General features: G+C 46.0%; 1 protein-coding gene across 1 annotated transcript in view; it reads left to right on the top strand.

Annotated features, from left to right (window-relative positions):
• Nucleotides 1-1,865: 1,865 nt before the first annotated feature.
• The window catches only part of CRADD (CASP2 and RIPK1 domain containing adaptor with death domain), a 122,350-nt gene continuing 100,851 nt past the window's right edge, over nt 1,866-23,364 (top strand). The window contains exon 1 of the transcript XR_011303396.1: nt 1,866-2,193. The gene's annotated coding sequence lies outside the window, so the exon portion shown is untranslated. The remainder of the gene's footprint in view (nt 2,194-23,364) is intronic.

Here is a 23,364-nt window from a genome sequence, read left to right as displayed (position 1 = left end):
TGTCTAACATACTGGGGTGTTAACAAAGGTTTGGGCGCATCCATCACATAGGGACCAACCTTTTCATGTTGACCATTGAGGAAGCCCCAGATGAGGGTTACATTTGAAAGTAGATTTTAGAGTGACAGCCGCAAAGTGGCTGTCACCCCAGCAACTTTGAACCCCACGGTCGATAAAGCAGAAAGTCATAACCTCTGGGAAGATGAAAATTGACCAGCTATGCCTCTTTGGAGGCCTGGCACAACAGGGGCAAGAAGGTCATAGTTTGCAACCCTTCAGCTTCCAAGCTTCGTTCATTCATAATTAGATGGTGATCTTAGTCCCAAAACCCAATGGATAAAAACAACTTCAAGGGGTAATCAATAAAGTGCGTCATTTGCAAGAAGAAAACATTGTATTACATGCAAACACGACCAGGAGTGTCAGTCAGTCCAGTAACACTGCGAACTAAACCCAAGCTTAAAACGCCCATGTTCAGTAACATCTTTCATAGCGGAAAACCCCAAAGCAAAAAATATCAGATGCAACATAACACCACGTTCCCCATTGGCTAACACCTATACACAAATATAAACATCCCCTATAGTTCTTTACCCCATTGGTCCAACATATCTAAATACAGCCCCTTACAAATTGACCTAATGGCATAATCAGCAGAAGACACTGATGTGATTGGTCCACTAAATTCAGGTACATTGTTGCAACAGTGGACTCTCCCTATTGGCCAAGATAACTTTTCGACAACTCGCCATGTGCATACCTCCGACACGACCCAATCATTGAGCGAATGTGCATAACGAGGACAACTCCTCCTGGTAATACAAAGGCTTCCTCATGAGACCAGATAGATACCTTGGCATCCCCTTGATGGCCCTGTCTGCCCTGCAGCTGTACTCTTTGGTATCACCTCTTGTTACTCCCGTCATAGAACACGTTACGTTCCCAGCAGGTCTCCTACCTTAACTTCCTTGGCAACCAGGTGCTTTCTAAAAAAAAAACGCAGAGGAGGCACCGCTCTCGGGAATGGATTTAGTATATGCCTCTGTTCTAAGGGTTCAGAACCTTGTAGCTCAAATGGACCGGCTGCTTCTCAATGGGGGCACCATAACTCCAAATCTAGCTCCCCTCCTTGACCATGCTTGACACCAGGCCCTATTCTCATGAGATTTGTCCTTCGCAGCGGCAACACTAATCTAATTGGCAGAAAGCAACATTCCGTTCTCAGCTCGTGTGAGAGTGGCTCATCCTGGCACAATTAGCTGCCATCTGTGCTGCACGTCTCCCTTTCTACCATAACCTTGGCAGTCTGCATACTCACTGGGGGAACGATAAATACATTCTAATTAAATGAATGAACAGAGCAAACGCTCCACGAGCCGGCCCAATTCTCTAACTTCCAGAGGCTACAGTTTCTAACTGGTCTGTCCCAACATGGCAGAACTCTTGCTGATGCGGAGTACAGCCTTCGTGTTACTACAAGAGGAGTCTTACCCTACCTCACTGCTGGACCCCTCAGCTACCTTTTCAGCTGCTGCTAAAAGCTTTAATAATGAAACAGCATCTTCTACAAGCTACTTAATGCAACCCAAACACAACATCAATCACTACTACTATCTATAAAACTTATTAAACATGCCTGTGAGAAACCAAAGGGTGTCTCACTAGCTAGTCCCCGGGCATTTGTCACTAAGGTGGCCAGGGCACGGCCATCGTCTTTGGAACCAGTCCCTGGGTGTGTACCAGTGCAGGGGCGGGGGAATTCTCCCGAATGAGGGGTCCTCGGGGAGTGGGATGGGGACACCCAATGGTGAGATGTGGTATTCGCCCCTTGCCAACACTTCTGTCCGTCCTATTTTGTAAGTCTGGAGTCTGGCATTAGAGTCTTTTGGCAAATCAGTCGCTGCAAATTTCCAGAACTGTGTTGGAGCACCGTGAGCAGTCCAGTCCTCTTTCTTTGCCTCTGCCTACTAAACCCCAGAAAACCACAGAGCGGACCGCGGAGTATGGCAGCAGAGTCTTTTGGTCTTTGGGCTCTGTGGGCCAGTGATAGTTGGACACCGAGCATTCCAGAATTCCAGCATTTATGCATGCAGGGAGTGGCAAGTGGAGCAGCGGAGACACCGCCTGGAGATAAAGGCGAAGTCGTGTGAAAGCCTCCACAGGCGTTGGACCACCGCCTCACCTGAACTACGGGTAAGCGGGATAGCGGAACAAACCCAACTGAAACTATTTTACGAGCGGGAGATGCCCCTTTGATCCAGCTCGTAGCTCGCTCTCACCTGACCTGCGGGTAAGCGGGATAGCGGAACAAACCCAACTGAGACTATTGTACGAGTGGGAGACTGCGGGGGATGCCCCTTTGAATTCCGGCTCGCGTCGTGCTGTCCTGTGCCTTCAACAGCCTATCAATTTCATTTTACTCTTTCGGCTCTTTTTTTCTCACTTTCCACTTGTCGAAAGAGTTGCTATAACATACTTGGGGAGACTCCCAGGAGGCCAGCCTAAACACACTCGGAAAGTGCTGCAGAGATTTACTGTTGCCGAGCCTCCCCCCGCCCGCCGAAAGAGGCCCACCCCCCCCCCCTCTCCCTGAACTTTACCCGGACCGCCCGGCAAGCCTCTGCTTACGCTGGAACATACATTTCTCTGAAATCCCGCCCCCTGACCTATTTGTTTCGCTATTCCCTCCATCTATGCCCGCTTTGCACTTGCGCCATACCATGGCTGTCCATCTGCTCTCCGCACCAGGCAACGTGCAAAATTACTCTTTCCCAGCAACCCCCAAGAGCGAATTCATAACTTCCGCAGATACGACATTTCAGCTGAACTCTAATCTCCCTTTTGCCACTGACATGCAAGAAGGAACTCTAGGTTCCATCAATTTTCCACTGGTAAGCGAATATAGTGACACTCTCACGCCACAGTGGCAGCAGAACAACATGGTCAATGAAGAAGGTGATGAACTTCGGCTGACACGCGCCTCCATTGGGTGCCACTTAAATGCAAAAACAAACAATAACAACGATTTTGCTGCAGAAGACACGCCCCCCAAGATGTCGAGGAAGCCCAGACTAATCCTTCTTCGAATGGCAATTTCCCCATGATTTCCAACAGAGAACAAATGATAAAAAATGCCAGAAACCACTAATTCACCCAATAACTCACCAGTTGAGCCTCATCAGAGAGATCACAAAGCATGGTTTCCTATCTCGTCCCTAAATCTACACAATAAAACAGACAACAAAAAACAAAAATACAGCAAAAGTGACGAACCACTGGGGATCTCCCCTCGCTCCACCAACATCACAACAGGGAAACCCAAGAAGAGCTAACTGAGAATCAACACAAACATGCAAAGGCTGAAAATAAAACAGCAGCAGCCTACAATACAAAAGATCCGATGACTACACCCCTGATGGCACAAAAGAGAAGGGCACTTCAAGCCAAAGAAACAAAACTACAATAAACAACAACTGAACAGTACCAATTGCGGCGCTTCCTCGACCAATCTGGAAAAACAACGCGCTGCCCGACTCTCTCTCAACATCACTGAGATCGAGCTGATCATGAATCATCAAGAAAAGAGAAACTAAGTATTCGGAAGCCTCCCTTATATTAGGCCCATTTCAAGAGACCTTGAAGGGTGCTTTTCTACCAAATCTGGAAAAACAGTGACCAGCCCTTGCTCACAAGACAACATTGTATTATCCATGCAAAGCGGGGATTATACCCAACTACACAAAAAGATATATACTGCACAAGAAACCCAAACCCAGACGAAACCTAAATGCCTATGTGATTCCCTGAAGGAAGAATGCAATACCCGACTGCGAACAACGATGGCTGAGCTACAAAGCACAATGATAACTGCTCCCTGGCCTTAATTCCGTTCATCAAACTTTATGAATCCATCAACGAAGCAATGCGCGATCAAGCCACCCTAATCGCGATGATTCATACCAAACAAATACACATGGAGACGTTCGCTAACAAGATCCAAACCCGAATGGACACTGAGGCTGAAATCAGCAACAATTGGCAGAATCGCTTATTTAATGTTGCCAGGCAAGATCGAATGGACAAGGCGCAAATCGCCACTATGCTTAGTAACCTACTCCTGACAAAACAACAAGAAAAACCAAACAATCAAGAGCACATTCTGAGAAAAACCACATCTCACGCAGCAACAACAAAGGGAAATCCTGAAAACAACCCGACGATCACAAACACCATGTCCTCAACTGCAGTACAAACTCCACTGCCCCACACCTCATCTGTTCCATCAAAGACTACTGAACACACCGATACTAATGCTGACAAATTGGCACCTCGTCTCAAGGGACACACTGAACAAGAAAAAACACGGTCAGCCAGATCTATCGCAGATGCTTTCCCCGATATTTGATCAGACAAAAATAAAACATGACTACTAATGGAAAGAAAACCAATAACCTACAGGGGGAAATAAAAAACACCATCAAACCATCCAGGAAAGGCTCACAAGCATTCCTAAGAAACCTAACTTTAACATTAACATCGAGCAAAGCTGCGACAATAAAAGAGACTAAACCTACTGCCCAAAAAAAAACAAAGGACTCAACCCACATGGCCATAAGCCAACTGAATAACCGAGTAGTTCCAAAGAACAGGAAATAGCAGACAAGAGAACCCTGGACCTGTTGACATATTTATCAACATACGACAAACCTTCCACTGAACCACAAGCAGCAAACAATACAAACTTGCCCGCAGAAAGAATGGATGTTCAGTTGCTGAGCGCTTCCAGTGACACTTCTTTATTATACATTGTCAGCGAATATATGGAAGGAGACATAGGAATTAGCAAAAATTGAATACTTACCTGCGAAGAAGTATCCGACATAGAAGGAGACTGGTCAGAGCTCCCACCTGGACACGACCGCGGAAGACACTCCATGGACCATGAAGCCACACAAGCCCATCTGGAAAGCTGCACCCGAGAAGAAAATGGGGACCCACAAGAGCAGACGCATGGATGAAATTCTCCTACCCGATCGCACATTTACGATGACCCAAACAAAGCCCTAAAACTTCCAACTTTCGTCAATCCGTGAGAAAAAAAATAAAACACTGACTGAGTCTATCCCTGGGGACTGCAAAAGACTTGTAGTGCCCCTAGAAAACAGACTCCAGTTCCTACAGTTGGCCCATGAGATACCTTTGGCTAGTCACTTGAGTTTCAAAAAGACCAAGGAAAGGCTCTCTTTATACTTCTACTGGCCTAAGATGGGTGCAGAAGTTGGCAAATTCTGTAGGTCTGTCACACTTGCCAAACTTCTGGCAAGAGTGGAGCCAAGAATGTGGCACTATTGGTGCCTCTCCCAGTGGTGGGAGTTCCTTTTGAGAGGGTGGGCATCGGCATTGTTAGTCCCCTTGACCCTCCCACATCTTCAGGAAACAGGTTTATCCTGGTCGTAGTAGACCATGCTACTAGATATCCTGAGGCGATACCTAAGAGAACTGTTACAGCTCAGGCTGTGGCTAAGGCCCTACTTGGTATTTTTACCAGAGTAGGGTTTCCTAAGAAAGTGATATCCAACAAGGGATCCAATTATATGTCCCACTACATGCAAGCCATGTGGAAAAACTGTGCTGTCACTTACACGTTCTCTACAGCCTACCATCCACAAACCAATGGACTGGTAGAAAGATTATGAAAGGTGCTTTGGAAGAACCCATTAAAAGAAAGTGGGACCTTCTACTGCCATGCCTTCTCTTTGCTTATAGAGAAGTCCCTCAGGAGGGAGTTGGATATAGTCCCTTTGAACTTCTTTTTGGCCATCCAGTCAGAGGTCCTTTGGCCCTGATTAAGGGGTTGGAGAGTGCTCCTTCCCCAAGCCAGTCAGAGTGACTGTCTGTGATAGGTCTCCGGAGGAGGATTTCACACATGATGGCAGGAGCTAGTGATAACTTGAAAGCAGGTCAGGCTCTGGTCAAACATTGGCATGGCCAGAAGGCCAACATGGCTGAGGTTGCTCAAGACCAGCTGGTACTAGTTATGGTGCCAACAAGATAGAGGGCCTTGCAGGACAAATGGATAGGACCCTTCGAGGTTGTGGGAAAACTTGGAGAGGAGAACTATCTGGTGGACTTAGGCACACCAGATAGTCTTTCACACCAACAGTATGAAGGCATATCTCTCGAGACCAGAAGTGGGACCTCTGCTTCTATCTTCAGCTCAAGAGGAGGAGGAGAGTGAACCACTACCTTATCTCCTCAGGGGACAACCTTTGGATGAGAAAATAGAAGGAGTTAATCTCTCTTCTAATCTGACATCTGAACAACAGGAGGAGTGCAAGTTTCTGTTAAATCAGTTTGGCTCCCTGTTTTCACTTTCACCAGTCTTGACCCCTTGGGGCCAGCATGACATTCTAACTGGTGACTGTTTACCTGTGAAAAGCAGAGGTTACAGAACGGCAGACCATGTAAGAACCCGCATAAAGGAAGAGGTCAACAAGATGCTTTATCTCGGGGTTATAGAGCCATCTACCAGTCCATGGCCTAGTCCAGTTGATCTAGTACCAAAGGCAGAATCCAAGAAGTCGAGATTCTGTGTGGACTATAGAGCTCTAAATGCAGTCACAAAGACTGATGCCCATCCTTTACCAAGGACAGATGAACTGGTGGATAAACTTGGTGCAGCCAAGTACCTCAGTACATTTGATCTGACGTCAGGCTATTGGCAAATAGCCCCGACAGACCATGCCAAGGAGAAAACTGCATTTTCAACCCCAGCAGGCCTCTACCAGTTTACGGTTATGCCTTTTGGATTAAAGAATGCACCTGCTACATTCCAAAGGATGGTCAATCAAGTTCTGATTGGGATGGAGGACCTCTGCATGGCATACTTGGATGACATAGCAGTGTTCAGCCCTACTTGGAAAGAACATGTTGACCATTCGGGATATGTATTGCAGGCTCTTGAGCAGGCCCATCTGACCATAAAGGCAAGCAAATGTCAAATTGGTCAGAGCAAAGTGGTCTACCTTAGTCATGAGGTATGAGGAGGTGAAATAAGGCCATTGCCTAGCAAAGTACAAGCGGTACAAAACTGGGCCACCCCTACTACTCAAACCCAGGTGAGAACCTTCCTCTGTCTCACCGGGTACTACAGGAATTTTATCGAGAACTATGGGACCATAGCTTCTGCTTTGAATGTAGTCTCCTCTCCAACATTCCCTAAAAAGGTTAGATGGAATGAGGAATGCACTCAAGCCTTTGAAAACATGAAGAAAGCCCTTTGTCAAGCTCCAGTCCTAAGAGCTCCCGATTATCACCAACCCTTCATTGTGCAGACAGATGCCTCCAATCCAGGTATAGGTGCAGACCTTAGTCAACTGGATGAGAAAGGTAGGGAAAACCCCATTTGCTTCATCAGCAGGAAGCTGAAGGAACCAGAAACACGGTGGGCAACCATTGAGCATGAATGCTTTGCTATTGTGTGGTCTCTGAAGACGTTTAGGCCATACTTGTATGGATCTACTTTTGTGATTCAGACAGGCCACCAACCCTTGAGATGGTTAATGTAAATAAAGGGGAAAACCCAAAACTACTAAAATGGTCAATCTGCCTGCAAGGGTTTGATTTCACCATTGAGCACTGGTCAGGATGTCACCACCAGAATGCTGATCGTCTCTCTAGGATGATTGTAACAGACTAGAGTAAAGAGATTCCTCCAGGAGTGGATTAAATCCTCCTGTCCCTTAGCCTGGGGGGGACGGGTGTTAGGGAGAATTCTCCAGAATTGCTAATTTCCCTTACCTATTGAGTCCCTCAGCAGCTTTGCTGTATTTCTAGGATTTATTTTTTCACCTGGTAGGCGTGTGAACCTTTTTCCCCACTCTTACATGTGTTTTGGCTGTGTGTTGTACATTTTTGCTCATGGACTATGGAGTCTCACACACTCCATAGGCATCATCATTTTACTGTGTGTCGCACAGCACCTTAAGTGCAGTGTTACAGGGTTTTCTTTTTCAGACTTTCCACTTTAAACTCCTTTTTCTGGGACTGACTACTGTCTCCCAGAACATGTAAAGTTGCCATTGACTTTACTAGACTTTTTAAATCTACAGACCCAATACAACCTATCTTCCAATAGAGTAGTGGAAGGGTTAATAGTTATCCATTTTTGTCCGTTTCTCAAGGAACATTATTTCGTTCCCCTTTCTCTAAGATTTGGCTGGTGGCAGTGGTATCTACCATTTTTATTCTACCGCGAGCTATGACAATAGACTCCGTAACGTTAGAGGCTATGGTGGTAGCCTCAAACTGTAACCCGCTGGACCCCTTTTATTTTTATTTGGTTCCGGATGGGTTTATTGCCATTTCTTTTTGTAAAGGTCTTTCTTGTGTTTTACTCTGCGCGCCAAACCAGGTTTGGTTCCTTTGTTCACCGTCCTTTGGTGGGCTTCTGCACAGAATTTTCCAAACATCTAGCTAAGAAAACTGGCATTTTCCCTACACAGGATAACTCTGAACCTGATGTTGACCAGGAATGGGACATTTTGTTACATGAAACATCAATTTACATGTGAAAGACCATGGTTATGCTTAATTTGCTCAAGGGAAATATTTTTTTAAGTATCTACATTTAAACCCCTAAACTGAAGTGTTTTTCAATAGAGTGAAATACAAAAAAGTATTAGAGATCAAAAGTATTATGAAATGAACAGTATTCCCATTTGCAAAAGGCTTTGATCACTATTCATCCATCATCTAAAAATCACGCTACACCAAAGAACTCTGATGATGACTAATCGGCTAGTAGGTAAAATGACCAATCTAAAGCAGGTGAATCCTAAGGTGCTTTTTTTAGAGAAAGGATCCTCAAACGGAGCCATCAGAAAGGACGCCATTGGACGTATTATGGAAAAATGAATAGATGTACATGGAAAAGGAGACGGCAGGGATTAAAAGATTTCAGAAACAAAATGAGGATTAGATTATTGAGACAGAATCGACATGCAAACTGGGGTCACAACCAATAATTGCAAACTTGTCAAATTTGGCTCTAACCACAGAAAAGTCCAAGGCACTGCACCATGTTAGAACTATGGCATTGTTTCCATGAATGCAGATTTACACGCATTTGTATGTAAACTGAATATGGGGTCCCTGCCCACTTTCTCAATTTGGAGTCTACCTTGAGTTCATTTACAATCAAAGATATGGAAATTTTTGTTTCGTTATCACTTAGCGACAATCATACCTGTTCACCTAGTTCCATTTCACAAACGTGTCCTAGCCTTGATATGTATCCCAATATTCTACATGGATCTGAATTTAGAACTAAATCGACTTATTGCCACTCATTTGGGGTCAAGAAAGATTGTTCCTTTTGAAAGACCGCTCAGGCAGGATCTAGATTCCATTCATCTTGTAAAGGGTAAAACATATCATTTAACTTTGAGAAAGAAATAGTTGATCCAGCAATGAAGAGCCGGTGAATTAATTACCACTAAATCTGCGAGCAGAGGCAGTGATGGAGCGATTCTGAGAGCCAGGAGATCCGTGGGTGCCTTTACCAGACAACCAAGTGACAGAACGACGTGCAAGACATTAGCAAAAGAGCCTAAATCAGAGCATACCACAGAATTACAGGGTTTACAGAATGTATGTTATTACTATTCCCATCATTAGCCGTTCTTGAAGGCACATTCTGTAGTGATCTGTGTATGTATGTGTCCAGTGAGCCGAGATGCTGCATGAAATGTATTGGAATTGAATGTTGCAAGTGGAATGGAGTGTGCCGAGGATTCCTGGAGTGCTGGTTGGTACACAGAAAGACAGAAACTAAAAAAGGATGCTTGTTACCTCCCTCCTACATTTGATCTATATCTGTAACGAAGACTTAATAAAGAAGCATTCCTTTTCTACCAACCTGGTCTGAAATGGTAATAAATAAATGAGTTATGGGAGCCCCTCTATGAGATCGAGCAAGGAAATAATGGCCTGTTCTATGGGATGGTACCCTCTCTAGAGTACGCAGCCACATTTTAGCTCACTGTACCTTTCAGAGATGTGAAATATCCATTTGCATATCAGTCTTTGTCCCGCCCATATGGGCAGTCCAGCACCGAAATGCTATGGCAATTGCCTTCTGAACAAGAGTACCAACAGCAACCCCATACACGTGTTTCAGCTTGTTGGCCATCATCAGTGAGGTGGAGCTGTGCCTCTCTGAACACAGTGAGCAAGGGGTCCACGTCTGGATGACGCTAGCACAATTAGGGTGACTAAACCGAAGGCCCTTGAAAAAAAATCAATCCATTAATTACCTTATGACCAGGAGAATGTTAATTTGGCAACGAGTTGGCGGAAGAGCACCCAAAGCCTATGAGACCAACTGACTTGTGCAGGGAACAGTGCAGCCCATGGAGATCCTGAAGAGGATGCAGCCAGAAGGATGTTGTAATGTAATGCATTTGAATGCATTGGAACCTTGGAACCTTGGACGTAGCCCTGGCCTGTTCTCTACATCCAGGGTTCCACATTCTATGGTTGTCAGTTGAGCGAGTTACCTGCTGGGACCGGGGTTTGTCTGCAATAAACTTTGTGTTAACTCCATCTGTTTGGCCTACCTCGCATCTTTACATTGGCAACGAGGATTTAGTGCAAACCCTGCGTGAAGCCACGTGTGCTGTCCGCGTGTCTGCGAAGGGGGAGAAGAAGTCCAGCAGCGTAGAAGCTCTGTGGTTTCCCATGTCGGCGGGGAGAGAAGTGGCCCATCGGCGTGAAGGCCCCGCCTGCACGTCAGCCCGGCTGCCCCTCCATGAGTTGCGGGGGTTGCCGGTGACTGGTTCCGGCAACGTGAGGCAGCGGTGCAGCTACAGCTGGATTTGGCACTTCCCCTGCCCGACACTGAAGGTGGCAGGGAGGAAGAGAAGGTAAGGCAGCGTTCCTGCGCGTACCGAGCTTTGCTTTGCCCAGAGGCAGGGGAGAAAAGATTTCCCAGGGAGGAGCCAAAGGGGGCTGGCCCAAAGCAACAGAGTGCCTGCGTAGCGGACCAGGAGTGAATGTAGCTGTCACCTACCAACCCCATCCTTGGCCGGGCGGAGTGAACGGGCCGAGCGAAGATCAAAGAAGGGATCCAAGCTTTCGGGAAAAATAGCCACTCAGCTAGTCAAGGTGCCAGCGCATGCGTGTGCAGTGTTTGGGGCGCACCCTAGACCTGAAAAGGGGAGAGAACAATTTGTGGTGACAATTCTAGGGGGAGGGACAGCGAGCCTTGGCTCCAACGGTCTCTCAACAGGAGGGACTAGCAAAAGAACAGTGACAGCAGCTGTGCATTGCAAGGAGCAGGTGTGACGAAGGTGCAAAAGAGCACTTCCAAAATGCAGCAAAATAACACCCGGCTGCCCCCAGCCTTCCTTCCTAAACCTGGAGATCCTCCCATTCCTTGGGATCTTTGGGTGGATACCTTCAAAGTATATTTGAGAGCAGCAGGTGGTACCAGGTAAAGTGACGACGACAAGGAAGCAGCACTGCTGAACTGCCTAGAAACAGAGGGTCTGAGACTATTCAGGCACCTTCCTGGTGAAGAGGTGCGAGCCACGACAGATGGCGAAGGGGAAGGAAGTGAGGGTGCAGTAAGGACATACGAGACAGCACTAAAAAAAACTGGAGGTGTGGTTCGGAAAGAGACCAAACGTAGTCTTGGAGAGATATCACTTCATTTCCTGGACTCAGGCTGTAGGTGAAGGAATAGATGGCATAACTGCATTGCAGACACTCATTTCCTCTTGCAAATTGACAGGTGTGCTGGATGACTACATCATGACCAAGTAATGATGAAGACCAGTGACTCCAGGGTGAGGGAGAGGCTTTGGAATGAAAAAAATCCTCCCCTAAGATAATTGAGATAGCAAGGGCCATTGAGTAGTCCAAGAGGTAACTCAGAGACAACAAAGGGACGTTTGGGGGGCATGGCTAACTAGCCATGGGAGAGGACGCGCTTCTTGATGAGCTCCGGATGATCCGACTTCGTTTTGCTGCAGTTACCTTTTGAAATTATAGCGAGCGTCTGGAAACTTGAAGATCAAGCGTCGGAAGTTGAAGGCTATGATAATCCTGACGTAGGAGCCTGTCGGGTTTGGGGGAAGCGAGATCTGCAGACTTAAAGGGCCTCATCACGACTTGGGCGGTAACAGTAACGCTATTAGCGCTGGCGGTATTAGCCCTAGCGCCGAACTCCCCGGTGCTAATAGCGCCGGATCACAAGTTCGGCGGTAATGTAAGTCCCCATTAGAGAGAGTTAATCTCTCTTCTAATCTGACATCTGAACAACAGGAGGAGTGCAAGTTTCTGTTAAATCAGTTTGGCTCCCTGTTTTCACTTTCACCAGTCTTGACCCCTTGGGGCCAGCATGACATTCTAACTGGTGACTGTTTACCTGTGAAAAGCAGAGGTTACAGAACGGCAGACCATGTAAGAACCCGCATAAAGGAAGAGGTCAACAAGATGCTTTATCTCGGGGTTATAGAGCCATCTACCAGTCCATGGCCTAGTCCAGTTGATCTAGTACCAAAGGCAGAATCCAAGAAGTCGAGATTCTGTGTGGACTATAGAGCTCTAAATGCAGTCACAAAGACTGATGCCCATCCTTTACCAAGGACAGATGAACTGGTGGATAAACTTGGTGCAGCCAAGTACCTCAGTACATTTGATCTGACGTCAGGCTATTGGCAAATAGCCCCGACAGACCATGCCAAGGAGAAAACTGCATTTTCAACCCCAGCAGGCCTCTACCAGTTTACGGTTATGCCTTTTGGATTAAAGAATGCACCTGCTACATTCCAAAGGATGGTCAATCAAGTTCTGATTGGGATGGAGGACCTCTGCATGGCATACTTGGATGACATAGCAGTGTTCAGCCCTACTTGGAAAGAACATGTTGACCATTCGGGATATGTATTGCAGGCTCTTGAGCAGGCCCATCTGACCATAAAGGCAAGCAAATGTCAAATTGGTCAGAGCAAAGTGGTCTACCTTAGTAATGAGGTATGAGGAGGTGAAATAAGGCCATTGCCTAGCAAAGTACAAGCGGTACAAAACTGGGCCACCCCTACTACTCAAACCCAGGTGAGAACCTTCCTCTGTCTCACCGGGTACTACAGGAATTTTATCGAGAACTATGGGACCATAGCTTCTGCTTTGAATGTAGTCTCCTCTCCAACATTCCCTAAAAAGGTTAGATGGAATGAGGAATGCACTCAAGCCTTTGAAAACATGAAGAAAGCCCTTTGTCAAGCTCCAGTCCTAAGAGCTCCCGATTATCACCAACCCTTCATTGTGCAGACAGATGCCTCCAATCCAGGTATAGGTGCAGACCTTAGTCAACTGGATGAGAAAGGTAGGGAAAACCCCATTTGCTTCATCAGCAGGAAGCTGAAGGAACCAGAAACACGGTGGGCAACCATTGAGCATGAATGCTTTGCTATTGTGTGGTCTCTGAAGACGTTTAGGCCATACTTGTATGGATCTACTTTTGTGATTCAGACAGGCCACCAACCCTTGAGATGGTTAATGTAAATAAAGGGGAAAACCCAAAACTACTAAAATGGTCAATCTGCCTGCAAGGGTTTGATTTCACCATTGAGCACTGGTCAGGATGTCACCACCAGAATGCTGATCGTCTCTCTAGGATGATTGTAACAGACTAGAGTAAAGAGATTCCTCCAGGAGTGGATTAAATCCTCCTGTCCCTTAGCCTGGGGGGGACGGGTGTTAGGGAGAATTCTCCAGAATTGCTAATTTCCCTTACCTATTGAGTCCCTCAGCAGCTTTGCTGTATTTCTAGGATTTATTTTTTCACCTGGTAGGCGTGTGAACCTTTTTTCCCACTCTTACATGTGTTTTGGCTGTGTGTTGTACATTTTTGCTCATGGACTATGGAGTCTCACACACTCCATAGGCATCATCATTTTACTGTGTGTCGCACAGCACCTTAAGTGCAGTGTTACAGGGTTTTCTTTTTCAGACTTCCCACTTTAAACTCCTTTTTCTGGGACTGACTACTGTCTCCCAGAACATGTAAAGTTGCCATTGACTTTACTAGACTTTTTAAATCTACAGACCCAATACAACCTATCTTCCAATAGAGTAGTGGAAGGGTTAATAGTTATCCATTTTTGTCCGTTTCTCAAGGAACATTATTTCGTTCCCCTTTCTCTAAGATTTGGCTGGTGGCAGTGGTATCTACCATTTTTATTCTACCGCGAGCTATGACAATAGACTCCGTAACGTTAGAGGCTATGGTGGTAGCCTCAAACTGTAACCCGCTGGACCCCTTTTATTTTTATTTGGTTCCGGATGGGTTTATTGCCATTTCTTTTTGTAAAGGTCTTTCTTGTGTTTTACTCTGCGCGCCAAACCAGGTTTGGTTCCTTTGTTCACCGTCCTTTGGTGGGCTTCTGCACAGAATTTTCCAAACATCTAGCTAAGAAAACTGGCATTTTCCCTACACAGGATAACTCTGAACCTGATGTTGACCAGGAATGGGACATTTTGTTACATGAAACATCAATTTACATGTGAAAGACCATGGTTATGCTTAATTTGCTCAAGGGAAATATTTTTTTAAGTATCTACATTTAAACCCCTAAACTGAAGTGTTTTTCAATAGAGTGAAATACAAAAAAGTATTAGAGATCAAAAGTATTATGAAATGAACAGTATTCCCATTTGCAAAAGGCTTTGATCACTATTCATCCATCATCTAAAAATCACGCTACACCAAAGAACTCTGATGATGACTAATCGGCTAGTAGGTAAAATGACCAATCTAAAGCAGGTGAATCCTAAGGTGCTTTTTTTAGAGAAAGGATCCTCAAACGGAGCCATCAGAAAGGACGCCATTGGACGTATTATGGAAAAATGAATAGATGTACATGGAAAAGGAGACGGCAGGGATTAAAAGATTTCAGAAACAAAATGAGGATTAGATTATTGAGACAGAATCGACATGCAAACTGGGGTCACAACCAATAATTGCAAACTTGTCAAATTTGGCTCTAACCACAGAAAAGTCCAAGGCACTGCACCATGTTAGAACTATGGCATTGTTTCCATGAATGCAGATTTACACGCATTTGTATGTAAACTGAATATGGGGTCCCTGCCCACTTTCTCAATTTGGAGTCTACCTTGAGTTCATTTACAATCAAAGATATGGAAATTTTTGTTTCGTTATCACTTAGCGACAATCATACCTGTTCACCTAGTTCCATTTCACAAACGTGTCCTAGCCTTGATATGTATCCCAATATTCTACATGGATCTGAATTTAGAACTAAATCGACTTATTGCCACTCATTTGGGGTCAAGAAAGATTGTTCCTTTTGAAAGACCGCTCAGGCAGGATCTAGATTCCATTCATCTTGTAAAGGGTAAAACATATCATTTAACTTTGAGAAAGAAATAGTTGATCCAGCAATGAAGAGCCGGTGAATTAATTACCACTAAATCTGCGAGCAGAGGCAGTGATGGAGCGATTCTGAGAGCCAGGAGATCCGTGGGTGCCTTTACCAGACAACCAAGTGACAGAACGACGTGCAAGACATTAGCAAAAGAGCCTAAATCAGAGCATACCACAGAATTACAGGGTTTACAGAATGTATGTTATTACTATTCCCATCATTAGCCGTTCTTGAAGGCACATTCTGTAGTGATCTGTGTATGTATGTGTCCAGTGAGCCGAGATGCTGCATGAAATGTATTGGAATTGAATGTTGCAAGTGGAATGGAGTGTGCCGAGGATTCCTGGAGTGCTGGTTGGTACACAGAAAGACAGAAACTAAAAAAGGATGCTTGTTACCTCCCTCCTACATTTGATCTATATCTGTAACGAAGACTTAATAAAGAAGCATTCCTTTTCTACCAACCTGGTCTGAAATGGTAATAAATAAATGAGTTATGGGAGCCCCTCTATGAGATCGAGCAAGGAAATAATGGCCTGTTCTATGGGATGGTACCCTCTCTAGAGTACGCAGCCACATTTTAGCTCACTGTACCTTTCAGAGATGTGAAATATCCATTTGCATATCAGTCTTTGTCCCGCCCATATGGGCAGTCCAGCACCGAAATGCTATGGCAATTGCCTTCTGAACAAGAGTACCAACAGCAACCCCATACACGTGTTTCAGCTTGTTGGCCATCATCAGTGAGGTGGAGCTGTGCCTCTCTGAACACAGTGAGCAAGGGGTCCACGTCTGGATGACGCTAGCACAATTAGGGTGACTAAACCGAAGGCCCTTGAAAAAAAATCAATCCATTAATTACCTTATGACCAGGAGAATGTTAATTTGGCAACGAGTTGGCGGAAGAGCACCCAAAGCCTATGAGACCAACTGACTTGTGCAGGGAACAGTGCAGCCCATGGAGATCCTGAAGAGGATGCAGCCAGAAGGATGTTGTAATGTAATGCATTTGAATGCATTGGAACCTTGGAACCTTGGACGTAGCCCTGGCCTGTTCTCTACATCCAGGGTTCCACATTCTATGGTTGTCAGTTGAGCGAGTTACCTGCTGGGGACCGGGGTTTGTCTGCAATAAACTTTGTGTTAACTCCATCTGTTTGGCCTACCTCGCATCTTTACATTGGCAACGAGGATTTAGTGCAAACCCTGCGTGAAGCCACGTGTGCTGTCCACGTGTCTGCGAAGGGGGAGAAGAAGTCCAGCAGCGTAGAAGCTCTGTGGTTTCCCATGTCGGCGGGGAGAGAAGTGGCCCATCGGCGTGAAGGCCCCGCCTGCACGTCAGCCCGGCTGCCCCTCCATGAGTTGCGGGGGTTGCCGGTGACTGGTTCCGGCAACGTGAGGCAGCGGTGCAGCTACAGCTGGATTTGGCACTTCCCCTGCCCGACACTGAAGGTGGCAGGGAGGAAGAGAAGGTAAGGCAGCGTTCCTGCGCGTACCGAGCTTTGCTTTGCCCAGAGGCAGGGGAGAAAAGATTTCCCAGGGAGGAGCCAAAGGGGGCTGGCCCAAAGCAACAGAGTGCCTGCGTAGCGGACCAGGAGTGAATGTAGCTGTCACCTACCAACCCCATCCTTGGCCGGGCGGAGTGAACGGGCCGAGCGAAGATCAAAGAAGGGATCCAAGCTTTCGGGAAAAATAGCCACTCAGCTAGTCAAGGTGCCAGCGCATGCGTGTGCAGTGTTTGGGGCACACCCTAGACCTGAAAAGGGGAGAGAACAATTTGTGGTGACAATTCTAGGGGGAGGGACAGCGAGCCTTGGCTCCAACGGTCTCTCAACAGGAGGGACTAGCAAAAGAACAGTGACAGCAGCTGTGCATTGCAAGGAGCAGGTGTGACGAAGGTGCAAAAGAGCACTTCCAAAATGCAGCAAAATAACACCCGGCTGCCCCCAGCCTTCCTTCCTAAACCTGGAGATCCTCCCATTCCTTGGGATCTTTGGGTGGATACCTTCAAAGTATATTTGAGAGCAGCAGGTGGTACCAGGTAAAGTGACGACGACAAGGAAGCAGCACTGCTGAACTGCCTAGAAACAGAGGGTCTGAGACTATTCAGGCACCTTCCTGGTGAAGAGGTGCGAGCCACGACAGATGGCGAAGGGGAAGGAAGTGAGGGTGCAGTAAGGACATACGAGACAGCACTAAAAAAAACTGGAGGTGTGGTTCGGAAAGAGACCAAACGTAGTCTTGGAGAGATATCACTTCATTTCCTGGACTCAGGCTGTAGGTGAAGGAATAGATGGCATAACTGCATTGCAGACACTCATTTCCTCTTGCAAATTGACAGGTGTGCTGGATGACTACATCATGACCAAGTAATGATGAAGACCAGTGACTCCAGGGTGAGGGAGAGGCTTTGGAATGAAAAAAATCCTCCCCTAAGATAATTGAGATAGCAAGGGCCATTGAGTAGTCCAAGAGGTAACTCAGAGACAACAAAGGGACGTTTGGGGGGCATGGCTAACTAGCCATGGGAGAGGACGCGCTTCTTGATGAGCTCCGGATGATCCGACTTCGTTTTGCTGCAGTTACCTTTTGAAATTATAGCGAGCGTCTGGAAACTTGAAGATCAAGCGTCGGAAGTTGAAGGCTATGATAATCCTGACGTAGGAGCCTGTCGGGTTTGGGGGAAGCGAGATCTGCAGACTTAAAGGGCCTCATCACGACTTGGGCGGTAACAGTAACGCTATTAGCGCTGGCGGTATTAGCCCTAGCGCCGAACTCCCCGGTGCTAATAGCGCCGGATCACGAGTTCGGCGGTAATGTAAGTCCCCATTAGAGAGAGTTAATCTCTCTTCTAATCTGACATCTGAACAACAGGAGGAGTGCAAGTTTCTGTTAAATCAGTTTGGCTCCCTGTTTTCACTTTCACCAGTCTTGACCCCTTGGGGCCAGCATGACATTCTAACTGGTGACTGTTTACCTGTGAAAAGCAGAGGTTACAGAACGGCAGACCATGTAAGAACCCGCATAAAGGAAGAGGTCAACAAGATGCTTTATCTCGGGGTTATAGAGCCATCTACCAGTCAATTGGCCTAGTCCAGTTGATCTAGTACCAAAGGCAGAATCCAAGAAGTCGAGATTCTGTGTGGACTATAGAGCTCTAAATGCAGTCACAAAGACTGATGCCCATCCTTTACCAAGGACAGATGAACTGGTGGATAAACTTGGTGCAGCCAAGTACCTCAGTACATTTGATCTGACGTCAGGCTATTGGCAAATAGCCCCGACAGACCATGCCAAGGAGAAAACTGCATTTTCAACCCCAGCAGGCCTCTACCAGTTTACGGTTATGCCTTTTGGATTAAAGAATGCACCTGCTACATTCCAAAGGATGGTCAATCAAGTTCTGATTGGGATGGAGGACCTCTGCATGGCATACTTGGATGACATAGCAGTGTTCAGCCCTACTTGGAAAGAACATGTTGACCATTCGGGATATGTATTGCAGGCTCTTGAGCAGGCCCATCTGACCATAAAGGCAAGCAAATGTCAAATTGGTCAGAGCAAAGTGGTCTACCTTAGTCATGAGGTATGAGGAGGTGAAATAAGGCCATTGCCTAGCAAAGTACAAGCGGTACAAAACTGGGCCACCCCTACTACTCAAACCCAGGTGAGAACCTTCCTCTGTCTCACCGGGTACTACAGGAATTTTATCGAGAACTATGGGACCATAGCTTCTGCTTTGAATGTAGTCTCCTCTCCAACATTCCCTAAAAAGGTTAGATGGAATGAGGAATGCACTCAAGCCTTTGAAAACATGAAGAAAGCCCTTTGTCAAGCTCCAGTCCTAAGAGCTCCCGATTATCACCAACCCTTCATTGTGCAGACAGATGCCTCCAATCCAGGTATAGGTGCAGACCTTAGTCAACTGGATGAGAAAGGTAGGGAAAACCCCATTTGCTTCATCAGCAGGAAGCTGAAGGAACCAGAAACACGGTGGGCAACCATTGAGCATGAATGCTTTGCTATTGTGTGGTCTCTGAAGACGTTTAGGCCATACTTGTATGGATCTACTTTTGTGATTCAGACAGGCCACCAACCCTTGAGATGGTTAATGTAAATAAAGGGGAAAACCCAAAACTACTAAAATGGTCAATCTGCCTGCAAGGGTTTGATTTCACCATTGAGCACTGGTCAGGATGTCACCACCAGAATGCTGATCGTCTCTCTAGGATGATTGTAACAGACTAGAGTAAAGAGATTCCTCCAGGAGTGGATTAAATCCTCCTGTCCCTTAGCCTGGGGGGGACGGGTGTTAGGGAGAATTCTCCAGAATTGCTAATTTCCCTTACCTATTGAGTCCCTCAGCAGCTTTGCTGTATTTCTAGGATTTATTTTTTCACCTGGTAGGCGTGTGAACCTTTTTCCCCACTCTTACATGTGTTTTGGCTGTGTGTTGTACATTTTTGCTCATGGACTATGGAGTCTCACACACTCCATAGGCATCATCATTTTACTGTTTGTCGCACAGCACCTTAAGTGCAGTGTTACAGGGTTTTCTTTTTCAGACTTCCCACTTTAAACTCCTTTTTCTGGGACTGACTACTGTCTCCCAGGACATGTAAAGTTGCCATTGACTTTACTAGACTTTTTAAATCTACAGACCCAATACAACCTATCTTCCAATAGAGTAGTGGAAGGGTTAATAGTTATCCCTTTTTGTCCGTTTCTCAAGGAACATTATTTCGTTCCCCTTTCTCTAAGATTTGGCTGGTGGCAGTGGTATCTACCATTTTTATTCTACCGCGAGCTATGACAATAGACTCCGTAACGTTAGAGGCTATGGTGGTAGCCTCAAACTGTAACCCGCTGGACCCCTTTTATTTTTATTTGGTTCCGGATGGGTTTATTGCCATTTCTTTTTGTAAAGGTCTTTCTTGTGTTTTACTCTGCGCGCCAAACCAGGTTTGGTTCCTTTGTTCACCGTCCTTTGGTGGGCTTCTGCACAGAATTTTCCAAACATCTAGCTAAGAAAACTGGCATTTTCCCTACACAGGATAACTCTGAACCTGATGTTGACCAGGAATGGGACATTTTGTTACATGAAACATCAATTTACATGTGAAAGACCATGGTTATGCTTAATTTGCTCAAGGGAAATATTTTTTTAAGTATCTACATTTAAACCCCTAAACTGAAGTGTTTTTCAATAGAGTGAAATACAAAAAAGTATTAGAGATCAAAAGTATTATGAAATGAACAGTATTCCCATTTGCAAAAGGCTTTGATCACTATTCATCCATCATCTAAAAATCACGCTACACCAAAGAACTCTGATGATGACTAATCGGCTAGTAGGTAAAATGACCAATCTAAAGCAGGTGAATCCTAAGGTGCTTTTTTTAGAGAAAGGATCCTCAAACGGAGCCATCAGAAAGGACGCCATTGGACGTATTATGGAAAAATGAATAGATGTACATGGAAAAGGAGACGGCAGGGATTAAAAGATTTCAGAAACAAAATGAGGATTAGATTATTGAGACAGAATCGACATGCAAACTGGGGTCACAACCAATAATTGCAAACTTGTCAAATTTGGCTCTAACCACAGAAAAGTCCAAGGCACTGTCTTTAGGCTCATCCTTTGCACCATGTTAGAACTATGGCATTGTTTCCATGAATGCAGATTTACACGCATTTGTATGTAAACTGAATATGGGGTCCCTGCCCACTTTCTCAATTTGGAGTCTACCTTGAGTTCATTTACAATCAAAGATATGGAAATTTTTGTTTCGTTATCACTTAGCGACAATCATACCTGTTCACCTAGTTCCATTTCACAAACGTGTCCTAGCCTTGATATGTATCCCAATATTCTACATGGATCTGAATTTAGAACTAAATCGACTTATTGCCACTCATTTGGGGTCAAGAAAGATTGTTCCTTTTGAAAGACCGCTCAGGCAGGATCTAGATTCCATTCATCTTGTAAAGGGTAAAACATATCATTTAACTTTGAGAAAGAAATAGTTGATCCAGCAATGAAGAGCCGGTGAATTAATTACCACTAAATCTGCGAGCAGAGGCAGTGATGGAGCGATTCTGAGAGCCAGGAGATCCGTGGGTGCCTTTACCAGACAACCAAGTGACAGAACGACGTGCAAGACATTAGCAAAAGAGCCTAAATCAGAGCATACCACAGAATTACAGGGTTTACAGAATGTATGTTATTACTATTCCCATCATTAGCCGTTCTTGAAGGCACATTCTGTAGTGATCTGTGTATGTATGTGTCCAGTGAGCCGAGATGCTGCATGAAATGTATTGGAATTGAATGTTGCAAGTGGAATTGAGTGTGCCGAGGATTCCTGGAGTGCTGGTTGGTACACAGAAAGACAGAAACTAAAAAAGGATGCTTGTTACCTCCCTCCTACATTTGATCTATATCTGTAACGAAGACTTAATAAAGAAGCATTCCTTTTCTACCAACCTGGTCTGAAATGGTAATAAATAAATGAGTTATGGGAGCCCCTCTATGAGATCGAGCAAGGAAATAATGGCCTGTTCTATGGGATGGTACCCTCTCTAGAGTACGCAGCCACATTTTAGCTCACTGTACCTTTCAGAGATGTGAAATATCCATTTGCATATCAGTCTTTGTCCCGCCCATATGGGCAGTCCAGCACCGAAATGCTATGGCAATTGCCTTCTGAACAAGAGTACCAACAGCAACCCCATACACGTGTTTCAGCTTGTTGGCCATCATCAGTGAGGTGGAGCTGTGCCTCTCTGAACACAGTGAGCAAGGGGTCCACGTCTGGATGACGCTAGCACAATTAGGGTGACTAAACCGAAGGCCCTTGAAAAAAAATCAATCCATTAATTACCTTATGACCAGGAGAATGTTAATTTGGCAACGAGTTGGCGGAAGAGCACCCAAAGCCTATGAGACCAACTGACTTGTGCAGGGAACAGTGCAGCCCATGGAGATCCTGAAGAGGATGCAGCCAGAAGGATGTTGTAATGTAATGCATTTGAATGCATTGGAACCTTGGAACCTTGGACGTAGCCCTGGCCTGTTCTCTACATCCAGGGTTCCACATTCTATGGTTGTCAGTTGAGCGAGTTACCTGCTGGGGACCGGGGTTTGTCTGCAATAAACTTTGTGTTAACTCCATCTGTTTGGCCTACCTCGCATCTTTACATTGGCAACGAGGATTTAGTGCAAACCCTGCGTGAAGCCACGTGTGCTGTCCGCGTGTCTGCGAAGGGGGAGAAGAAGTCCAGCAGCGTAGAAGCTCTGTGGTTTCCCATGTCGGCGGGGAGAGAAGTGGCCCATCGGCGTGAAGGCCCCGCCTGCACGTCAGCCCGGCTGCCCCTCCATGAGTTGCGGGGGTTGCCGGTGACTGGTTCCGGCAACGTGAGGCAGCGGTGCAGCTACAGCTGGATTTGGCACTTCCCCTGCCCGACACTGAAGGTGGCAGGGAGGAAGAGAAGGTAAGGCAGCGTTCCTGCGCGTACCGAGCTTTGCTTTGCCCAGAGGCAGGGGAGAAAAGATTTCCCAGGGAGGAGCCAAAGGGGGCTGGCCCAAAGCAACAGAGTGCCTGCGTAGCGGACCAGGAGTGAATGTAGCTGTCACCTACCAACCCCATCCTTGGCCGGGCGGAGTGAACGGGCCGAGCGAAGATCAAAGAAGGGATCCAAGCTTTCGGGAAAAATAGCCACTCAGCTAGTCAAGGTGCCAGCGCATGCGTGTGCAGTGTTTGGGGCGCACCCTAGACCTGAAAAGGGGAGAGAACAATTTGTGGTGACAATTCTAGGGGGAGGGACAGCGAGCCTTGGCTCCAACGGTCTCTCAACAGGAGGGACTAGCAAAAGAACAGTGACAGCAGCTGTGCATTGCAAGGAGCAG

The sequence above is a fragment of the Ambystoma mexicanum genome, chromosome 2q (genome assembly GCF_040938575.1).
Source record: "Ambystoma mexicanum isolate Mex_15411 chromosome 2q, UKY_AmexF1_1, whole genome shotgun sequence".
Classification (NCBI taxonomy): Eukaryota; Metazoa; Chordata; class Amphibia; order Caudata; family Ambystomatidae; genus Ambystoma; species Ambystoma mexicanum.
The sequence above is the reverse complement of the archived record's forward strand: the minus strand, read 5'-3'. Positions and strand labels throughout refer to the sequence as shown.